This window comes from Lissotriton helveticus, chromosome 9, assembly GCF_964261635.1.
Source record: "Lissotriton helveticus chromosome 9, aLisHel1.1, whole genome shotgun sequence".
NCBI lineage: Eukaryota > Metazoa > Chordata > Amphibia > Caudata > Salamandridae > Lissotriton > Lissotriton helveticus.
In genome coordinates, this window is record NC_136070.1 from 974,533,830 (window position 1) to 974,545,246 (window position 11,417).

An 11,417-nucleotide genomic window follows, 5' to 3' on the forward strand; every position below is an offset into this window, starting at 1 on the left:
TCTAAGGGCCGGAGATCATGAAAGGAAAGCAGGGAGGTGTCGCGCTGGGAACAGGATGAGGGCCTGGGGCAGAGCAGCGCCGAAGAGGGGTTTATGACTCAAGGCAGGTGCAAGCAGGGGGTGGATAGCGTGCAGGCTTAGTGAAGGCGAAGGGCTATGTCAGGGGCCAGCGGCATGCAAAAGGGTTCGTTCTGATCGGGGCATCTTAGAAAATGGCGGGCGCGCACGATAAAAGTGTGGCATCAGGGGAAGAGGCAAGATGGCGCAGATAATGTTCACCAAAACGTACTAATTTTCAACAGTCCTCCCTTTAACATATTCAAGACATCTTGCTGGTTCATTTTCTACTCGGTTCTATTGTGGTGGGCATGAGAAGGAAAATGGTAGGAACCCTAGATAAAAAGAGTTGTAAACGATACATTTTAACTTTTCTAGTTTTCAGGAGGCGGGCCTATTTGATAAACTTTGATAAACTTGTTCAGCAGGAAAGTCATAGGAATGTAATACAAAAACGGCGAGCAGCAAGTACATATCATAACGTGAACTGGCAGGTTAATACATATTTCAGATTCGGATTGGAGCAGGATCAATACAATGGCGGCTGGGAGAGAAATGAGGCATAAAAAAACGGTGATTGAGGATGTCAAATGTTCGAAGTTTTACGAGTTCTCATTGTTCTTTGTGGTCTTTCGTTGGCGCTGTTGAGCACCGGCGGTGGAGCTACAAGTCCAGCTCTGTTCTAAGTTCTGCGTTGCAGGGCACGACCCTTTCCTCGCGTTTCTGGTCGGAAAGGTCCTTTTCGCCCTGTGTCCTTTGAGGTGATTGTCAGAAAGTTCGGATGGAAGAAGAGCGTACAAAACAGTCCATAGGGTAGGTCAGAGGGAAAGGGGGATGGAGCAAGGCCAAATTAGGAACAAACTAGGGGAACGAGAGACTTCAAATAGGCGGGCGTGTGACCGAATTCAGAGAGCGGGGACTTGTCGACAGGCATTGGACATCGAGCAGGGGCATCAGGTCGACCCTTTCTTCTCATGTTGTCGAAAACAGTGCCTCGTCCTGCAGCTCTTTTCAGTCGTGGTCTCGCCTTGGCTAATGTCGCAGGTGTTCCTTAGTCTGCAGTCGGGCCTCGTGCTCCCACATCCGGTCCTTTTCTCCTCCAACAGCGGTACCCTTAAACAAGTTTGAAAAGACAGTCTTTAGAAAATTTGCAGATGAAGATAATCAAAAAGTCTATTTCTCTCCCAGCTCCAGGCAAAGAATGAAAAATGCCCGTTATTTTAGTGTTCACAACTGGCATATGAATGACCGGTGACGGGTTCTGTTGGATTTACTATGACTTTCCTTCATAATTATTTATTACAGGCATGGCAGTTCATCTGATGGTAACCCACCCTTGTGAGACAAATCTGGCGAAGATATGCCGTTCTCTAGAGTTTTACATTTACAAAAGGGTGCAGTGAGTCGTCAACATGGTACTACACAGGTATTTTGCTGAGAGACGAACATGGCTAAACATTTCCTTTCTATCGGTGCATCCTGTTTTGCAACTACTGCGGGGTTCATTTCGATGATTTCTTTACCTTGAACTAGTCTGTTAACCTTGTAAAACATCATTCTGGGTCCTACGTAACCTTTTACAGCCCGATTACTTAATTAGGAAGGACAGGGGTTTTATGGGAAACAACCAGGGACATATACAGGGGAGGTAACGGGGGTGGTCATTTTTCCGGTTTGGGTATTGCGACAATTCGGGGAGGGGAGGGTCGCGTATTCTGAGGTCCTTGTCTTATACTATAGGAGCCGTTGACATGTAGTTCCCTTATTTTCGGGTCAGATTAGGGAACCTCTGTCGTTTTACCTGTCCTTTCCCTTACGGCCCAACCTGGGTTCATTGACTTCTAGCGGAAAAGGAGAGGTAATGACGCGGTCTCAGGGTGATTGTATTAAAGACAAGTTTTTGTGCAAATACTGGCGGTATTTGAAGCCAATTAGGTGGGGTGCTAGGGGTGGCAGTCTGCCAATTTCGGGGCTAACCACTCGGAAGAGTGGGAGTGCAAAAATAGAGGGAGAGAGAGAGAGAGAGAGTGCAACGGCAGGCTAAATAGTACACGTGCAACAGAGAGGGTGGCAGTGTATTCAAGAAAGGCTATTTAGTGCATTACACAGCTGCGTTAGAATCTTGTAATCATGCAGTTTGAGCATTAGACAGGGTAGAGGGGACGTGCCTTGAGAAAAAGGAAAGAAGAAAGGAGGTACCATGTTGTCGCACTTTCTCGCATTCTCGGTCCTTCGACCAGTTGGGCCAACGCCTCAGTCACACATACACACATTCCCTCATAGTTTCGCATCATACGTGACATGGGTTCATTCGTCCGGTCTGGTTTAAGGGTGATCACTTTTTATCAGGTTGTGCTAATTTTTCGGGTTTGTTCGGTACGTGAGTAGTCTGCAGGCGTGCTTAGACACCACCTTGCGGCGCTAGTCCGCTTCGTGTATTAGACGTGGCAAGGCTTCAGATCTTCGCCACACCTCGGCTGTAATCTCTGATGTAACCTGCAGAAGGAGGAAAAAAGGGGGGGGGGTGGGGGAGACAGCATTCGCGCGCATTCAAATACATGGATTCATAAGTCCTTTACTTACCTCTTACTCGTCTTTCCTCCTTGGGGCAGGGTCCCCGGGGATATGGTTTCTGGAGTCGGGGGGGGTAGTGTGTTCATGTAGGGCGTGTGCGGGGAAACATAAAAAGGAAACCAGAGGTGCCTAGTGCGAGGTATCTAGTCAAAGGATGTATCTCACTATCGGGGTCCTTAAACCTCTTTCAACGCTGTGGCGTTCTAAGGTTCTTCGGTTCTTGGGTCCCTGCTACTTTGGAACGTTGTACTTTATAATATTTACATTATTTTATTTCACCCTCCTTTTACATTCCCTCATTTACACCATTCGTTTTACCCATCCTTGGAAGTCAAGGTCTTCCTCTACGCGAGAGTTCATGAGTCAGACGCGTACCTTGAAGGCGGAGTGTCGTGTTGTCGATCCGATCCGTCCTCCAGGGCTGGGCAACCATCTTCTTTTAACCTTAAAGAGAGAGCAGAGTAGGGTGCACAGAAAAGAACTTTCCCACCCATCCCATATTTTTTTAAAATAAAGCATGCAATACCCGTCCATAGTTTCAAAGACTTTATTTTGCAAAATCATTTCAGCATATGGATTATGAGGGTGCGGTCGTATTTGGCCGGTCGTGGCAATGGCTAAAGTGCGTACAGTGGGGGGTGTCGTTTGCAGCAATAAAAACATCGGAAAGTTTTACTCATTCATTTGTAAGAGACTAAAACGTCTATTAATTGGCTGGGGGTTCGGGGGCATATATTTTCATAATTTAGAAGCATAATCATAACAGTTGTAATCAGATTTCCTATATGCATACCGTACGTGTGCGTCGTAAATGGGGTTTACATCAGTTATAAAAATATAATACATTGTACATTCGTAATCAACATTTGTAACGGGGATCTTTTCATACTGTTCGTCGAGTAAGTTCTCCTTGTCTTTTCTAGCCAAGTGTACAAAGGATCATATAAAATCTCAGAACATCAAGTTTATATTAGTGCGAAGGAACACCACGAGGTGTTCGTAAGTTCCGATTGATACCAGCGCCATTTTGGGCGGGGCCGGCTCAGTCCGGAAGCAGCATCAGGGGGAAATGTTTCCATTACTGGCAGTTTGGACCAGAGTCCCTTTCGGCAGTTCTAGAATTCACGCTAACAGAAGGTGTGGCAATGTCATGTTTGTTTCGTTGGCGATCAAGGCAGCCGTCCCTTACCGGAAACCTGCAAAGGCCGAAGGTTCCGCCGGGGACCCTTGTAGGATCTTCAAGGCTGCGGAGATGCTGTCGGAGATGGGGGCTCGTGCTCCAGAGGGCAAATGTTCGAGTTATATTGCTGGTCAAAGTTACTCTAGTGGCCGGGGCCCACCTTCCAGCGGACCCAGACGCCATTTTGAGGCCCTACCGGGGCCACTCTCGTCGAGTTTGCAAGAGTGGAAGAGACCCTTCGGAGTGAAAGGAAGAGGTCCCTGTTTTGTGAAAGCGGGACGTTCGGCTGGGGTGCGGCTGTGATGCCCCCACCTGGGGGCAAGGGAGACTCGTTCGCCTCGTCTCCTTCTCCCGGTGTACTCCATGCCGCTCCTTTTCATCGCCCCGCATGAAGGCCTCTCCACATCCGGTGTTCCCCAAGTGCCACCATTGTACGTTCGGTGCTGCGCAAGTACTGGGGTGCCACCATTGTACGTTCGGTGCTGCGCAAGTACTGGGGTGCCACCATTGTACGTTCGGTGCTGTGGAAGTATTGGCACCATCGCCTGACTGGGGGTGTTCGGCGTCGGGCTGGGGGCTGGGAAACCTCCTACCGGTGGAGGTGGGAGAGGCTCGTCCGCGTCGCCTCTCCCTCCCAGCCCAACTTGGACAAATTGTTGTGGAGGTACGTGCAGGACATCCCGCCGTCCAGGACTGCTGCGGCTGTGACGGAAGAGAAAAGGAAGAGGTGCCTCGTTCTCCTCTGGACATGTGGCGGGACTACCTTAGTCTTTCCAGGCCCGTTGCGGCCGGCCAAGGAGACATGTGGCGGGACTACCTGCAAATGCCCAGGCTGCGGGCTCCTGCCTCTCCTCCGGCTCCCCCATACGTTAAGATTTCCTGACCAAGAGTTGGCGGCCGGGCTCGCCTTATATGGGTTGCCGTTGGTTGGGCGTAGCCGTAACCCTGCCCTACTTTGGAGGGTTCCAGAATGGGGGGGGGGCGAATGTTCTGTTTGACTTTCATTTTCTACAGTTTATCGTTATTATTCCTTGTTTGTTGTGTTAAATTAAAAGTTCAAGTTCATTAATGGTCTACGGATTTTGTTTCACCATTTCTTTCTTTCCAGGTTGCTTTTATGCTAAGTTTCTGCTAACAGAGGTCGAGTAACACGGAAACACGTGTAGAGGGATGACGCAGATTTGCACATTACATACACACAAACTCAGACAGGGGACAGTACAAGTACGACATACAAAGACCCAAGACAAATATAAAAACAGTTATTGGTCATAATTATCTCTTTCCGTCTGTGAATTTTTAAACGAGGCTGGGTTCCCGTCTTGACATTGCCCGACCTAGGAGAACGTGAGCATGCCGCTGAGATTTTCCTGGCGAAATCTGTGCCATCGGGCATAATCAAACGTGGTGGTTCTGTCTGGTCTGTCTATGTAAGTCGGGTTCTTCTTTGTCTCGCGCCTTTTCTCGTACTGTCGGTCTGTCGTTCTTGTCGGCCCTTTGCCTTTACTCACGCTCAGTAGAGTCGGGCATTGGGCTTTCCAGTGTCCGACATACCTACAAAAAGCGCATTGGTCTGACCCTAAGTCTGGTCGTCCTTTGCATAGTGTCGGGGGATAAGTTGTGGGTAGTGGTGTCCTGGGGTTGTCCTGTCGGTATATTTCCCTACTTGGTTTATCCTCGTCTTTTCTCTGTCGTTTCGTAGCCTCTCTGCGCCACATACCGAGACTGTCGAGCATAATCGGCGTTGTCTTATTATTTCGAAGGGCTATTTCTAACGTTTCTATTTTATCAAGGTCAAAGGATCCTGCCAGTGGCCACTGTTTGTCTTGACTCTCTTCGGTATACCTGTGCCATAATTTATTATAGGCTATGGTGACTAACCCATAGTTTATGAACATGTCCTTATTAGGGGTGCCTTCTAATGGAGCTATATGGTCCACCTCTAATACGCGGTCCGGACTAAACAGGCTATTTATCAGTGGGGAGAAGACAGACATGACGGCTCGTAACGAGGGACTAAAAAGTCAGCACTGCCTATCTTATCACTAGGTGCAAAGACCGTACAGAATATTTCTATTCAACGTTGTTTGCAGGCAGTGAATACCTCATGGATCAAAAAAAAATATAAAACCAAACGACCAATAAATAACAATGGGGAGAATGAGTAGGTCCGCAAAGATCTGCGTTACCTACCCTTTTCACTATCTGCAAAAAGGGTGGTCTCTTCCCTGCTTGCAGACAGGGAATCTCCAGGAAACAATAGTTTGCGAACAACAGTTCAGTTTCAAGCAATTATTGAGTGGGGGAGAAAAAAATAAGCACGGCTGCTACCCTACCTATCCTCCACTGTTTGCAAAGAGAGAGAGAGCCTGTTGTTTCTCCGTTTGCAGACAGTGAATCTCCAAATAAAAATAAACAGAGCAATACTAGTATTTTTGAACAAACAAACAATCAAGCAAATTTTTCGCAACTTGTCGTGGTAACACGACCTTACCCGGACCGCATGGACAGTTTCTTGTCTTCCGAATCCAGCGCCCGATCGTCCTCTTTTTCTCGTATTTCTCACGGCACTCCTGATGGTTCCCAGTCAGGACCGTAGATCACTCGAGAGAGGTCTGTTCGGAACTAGTGAAGTTCGGATGATCGGCTGCCAGACGAGGGTCTATTGGGCAAGAGCTCTCCCGATCGTTGCAGTCGTTCACTCTGTCGTCGGGACCTCTCCCACTGGATCCACGAGTCGCTGATGGGCCCCACGCTTGGGACGCCAATTGTAAAAAGTTCAATCGGGTCAGGGACAATCGATATTTGCCCGGCAGTATTGCCTCTGTGACCCTCTAGTTATTTAAATCAATGAAGAGGCAGGCGCTGGAGACTGGAAAGCAGGAAACAAGGGTTTTTATTCTCTCCGGAGGAGAACACAACGAAACGGACAGAAGGTATCGTTCTGAGGTGCTCTAACTGTATTCCTGAGGCCTGGCCTCTTATACACACATTTATGACTTTATTGTAGATTACACATACATGTTAAAGCTTTGATGTACGGAAAAGACATTCTCGGAACTCCCCTTTGGGCCCGTTCCCACACACATTTACAGTTGAAGTCCCCACCCTAGTCACAACAGGTGATGAGCATCGCGCAGCTGGATAATCCGCCGATTCACGGAATGTGGGGGGTTTGATCGGATCTCATGGGGTGGGGGCTTTGATCAACCCGGGGATTCTTTGATGGGGGAAGCTTTCTATTGTACGGGGAGGGGCAAGGATGGTATCGGCAGAGCTGGGTGTCGGCTTGGGAACGGGGAGGACAAAACGGGCACACGGGGAAAAAGGGTTTTGCATCTAAGGGCCGGAGATCATGAAAGGAAAGCAGGGAGGTGTCGCGCTGGGAACAGGATGAGGGCCTGGGGCAGAGCAGCGCCGAAGAGGGGTTTATGACTCAAGGCAGGTGCAAGCAGGGGGTGGATAGCGTGCAGGCTTAGTGAAGGCGAAGGGCTATGTCAGGGGCCAGCGGCATGCAAAAGGGTTCGTTCTGATCGGGGCATCTTAGAAAATGGCGGGCGCGCACGACAAAAGTGTGGCATCAGGGGAAGAGGCAAGATGGCGCAGATAATGTTCACCAAAACGTACTAATTTTCAACACTTAAGCATTCGTCCAGTGACCCTTGAAAAGTTTTAATTTTGTCCTGCGGCAATCTGCACCCGCCTTCCACTGTGTCTATCTCAATACCCACGAATGTCAATTGGGTCGTAGGTCCATCTGTCTTCCCCGCCGCCAGTGGCACCCCAATGCCTCCCCAACCGCTGGAAACCCACCAATGCTTCTTGACAATCTGACGAGCCTGGTGTCCCCATAAAGAGGAAATCATCCAAGTAATGCACAACCCCTTGCGTGCCCACCGCTTCCCGCACTGTCCATTCCAGAAAACTACTGAATGTTAGAATACTGCACATGCAATGGAACAACCCATAGGCATACATAGGGCCACAAAGAAATTACCATCAAAAGTGAAGCCTAGCAACCTAGTGTCATCCGGGTGCACCGGCAAGAGGCAAAAAGCTGACTCAATATCTGCTTTAGCCATCAGTGACCCCCTCCCCCCCCCGCCCAGCCTCTGCAGTTTTTTAATTGCTGAGTCAAAAGTGGTGTAGCGCATCGTACACAAATCTGAATCCAACCCCTCATTGACTGACTTGCCCGATGGACTCGACCACTTGTGTATGAGACGATATTGTCCCACTTCCTTCTTTGGTACTAGCTCCAATGGTGAACAGACCAGGTCCTGCCTCGGCAATGGACCCGCCACCCTCCCCAACGCTACCTCCTTTTCAATTTTTTCCAAGTCACTTCTTGGTTTCTTAGCACTGATAGCTGATTGCACGGGGGAACTGCACTTGGCACTGCAGCAGACGGGATGTGAAAACCAGATTTAAAACCTTCATACAAAATTGCGCTTCTGCCCTCCCTCTCATATCTGGCGAGCAGATGGGCTAATACAGGCAGGTGTATGGGAGTGGGCAAGTTCTGGGCATTATTGGGTAGGGCGGCCTTTTGGTTGAGCAGTAGCTGTGGGGGGGCGGTGTTCCTTGGGCTTACTCCCTTTCTTGAAACACTTAATCTCTGAGTGCCCAAGCACCCCACAGAAGGAACAAATGTGCTTGACCTTACATGCTGTGCCCCTATTACATTCATTCTTGTTAAATTGCCAACATGCTTGCTTCTTGTCCCCGGCTCCCCTGTCTCCCCGAAAGGAATGTGTAGGTTTGCTAACTGGCACCCGCCGAATAAACTCCCCATGCCATATATTAATCTCCAGTTGGTCCCATGCTACTTCAGGCCTCACTGCTTTCATCTGCCTGAACTTCGTGTCATATTGCAACCAGGCCGTCCCCTGAAATTCTGAAGCTGCCCCATGAATCTAGCATAGCATAGCTTATGTAGCTTATCAACTGAGCCGCCAATGTAGGGAACCGCTCAACTAATAATTGCTGCATAAATAGCCAACCCGGTCACCCGGTCACCGGTCGTTCTTTAATGACCATTCCACCCAGACCTTCTTTTGTTTCAGTTCCCCATCTTTACCCAAACTGGTCTTCCCCGGGACCACACCTGCATTAATCAACTCAAAACGTCCACATACTCCCCCTTAAAGATCTTCCCCCTTGTATCCGCAGGCACATGCCAAGTTATACTTGCTGACAGCGACATTGCCAATGATGCTGAACCGTATAACACTGGGCTGTGTAGTAGAGGAGCGTGCGCCGACGCCACCGTCGCTGGGGGGGGACGCTGGTGTCACCGTAACTAGCCCCGCTCCCGCAGCCCCTGAGTTACTCACTGGGCCCTGAGCCTTGGTAGCCACCACCATAGGCGATTGCAATACTCCCCCTGACTGGACCCACACCTGAGCCACCCCACCACCTTGTGTCGCCACCACCGGGGCCTGTATTTTGGCAAGGGAGGCTCCTGCTGTCCGCTTGTTCCTGCATCCTGAGATAGCGTCTTCAGGGCCTAATTGATACCACCTTTCTTTACGACCTCCCACAATGCCGCCAACGAGCGGAATACTTCCGTTGGCGCTGGGGCCTCCTTGCCCCCCCCCCGTGTCCGTTTGGGCGGCATCCCGTCTACTAAGAAAAGAAAGCAAAATTACTAACTGATCAATACCTGTGTGCCCCTTCGACAGGTCTTGCACCGGCGCGCCTATGTTTTCATGCACCGGCCACGCCCCTTTTACCCGGGCACCAGAGATACTTACCGCCCTAGTGCCCCATTATAACATACGTCGCTATCTCACACCATACCCCATGCACCGTCCCCACCATATACCATGCCACGTGCACCTGCCAACGACCGCCTGCCTTCTCCACGGGTTGCTCAACATACCTACAGGCTGAGCACCCCGGGGGTATCGCACCCCACCCAAGTCAATGACCTTACATGCCATGTCCATCATCCCCCTTTTAGCGCGCCCGCATATCCAATTTGTATTCATGCCCCCTATATCAGGATAGCAAGCTCGCCTGCGCCATGCCGCTTATTCGCCTACCTGAACCCATCTTAGTAATTGTCGAGCTCCTTTACCTTAGTATATGCCCTCATTATGCCCCCCTGTTGTTTTTACAGTTCCTATCAAGATGGCACTAGGGACAGCGTAATGTGCACTCATTTCATCATTTTTTCTAATTTTTTTACGCCTTTTATTTATTAAATTAAACATTGACTCACTAGCAGCATTATGACAGAATTCAGAAAAAATGCCCCCATGCTTTGCCCGGTAAAAGGCCTGGCCACACCCTTCCCTTCGATGTCTTGCCCCGCTTCGCCACTATCTTGGTTGCACCCTGTTGCCACTTCTGTGTCGTGTACCCTAACGTTTGCTTTTCTAATCTGTTCCCTTGTAATTTACCCCCATGTGTCATTGCCGTTGCTATTGTGAAGCGCTCTGACACCTTCGGGTAAAGTCCGCGCTATATACAATCGCGTGCATAAATAATTGACCCCTCTGCCGAAAGCCCACTATTACCGTTTCTATCATGAAGCGCTCTGACACCTCCAGGTAAAGTCCGTGCTATACCCAATCGCGTGAATAAGTAATTGCCCCCCTGCCGACGGCCCGCATCCTTACCGTTTCTATTGTGAAGCGCCCTGACACCTTCGGGTAAAGTCCGCGCTATATACAATCGCGTGCATAAATAATTGACCCCCTGCCGAAGGCCTACTATTACCGTTTCTACCGTGAAGCGCTCTGACACCTTCGGGTAAAGTCTGCGCTATACATAATCACGTGAATAACTAATTGCCCCCCTGCCGACGGCCCGCATCCTTACCGTTTCTATTGTGAAGCGCTCTGACACCTTCGGGTAAAGTCTGCACTATATACAATCGCGTGCATAAATAATTGCCCCCCTGCCGAAGGCCCGCATCATTACCGTTTCTATCGTGAAGCGCTCTGACACCTTCGGGGAAAGTCCGCGCTATATACAACCGCGTGCATAATTAATTGCCCCCCTGCCGAAGGCGCGCATCATTACCGTTTCTATTGTGAAGCGCTCTGACACCTTGTGAAGCGCTCTCCATTGTGAATGATCTTTCCTTGCAGCTAACGCCGTCTGCATTGCTGACATTGTGCTTTGCCCCAGCAGCCTTATTACCCTTCGCTACGCTAAGGCCTCTCACCTCACAGGTCGCACCGACGCCGCAACAGATCGTCATCAGCCCCCCACGGGCCTGTCCTGCACAACTGTTGATCCGGCTAGCCTGCAATCCCCCCCGAGGCGAGAGACGAACGAGGGCTGCTCCCTGGGGAGCCGTAATTTTATCAACTTGGGGGAGGGCTCTTAGACGCCCACCCTGGCATCTCATCTTACTGCGAGACCCTCCCCATGACCAGCCTTGGAGAAACGAAACTTACTCTCCAGGCCTAGAATTCCCACTAAAGGCCCCCCTCCCCTAGCCGCGGGGGTGGCCTCTCATTCCTGCGACTTTTTCCCTAATTCTTCCATTCTGCAATTTCCAAATGTTGGCATGCATTTTATTGTTTTAGCTCTCTAATGTTTGCACACCCGTAGCCCCCTGAAGCCTGTTCAAACCAACTTTGTGTTTATT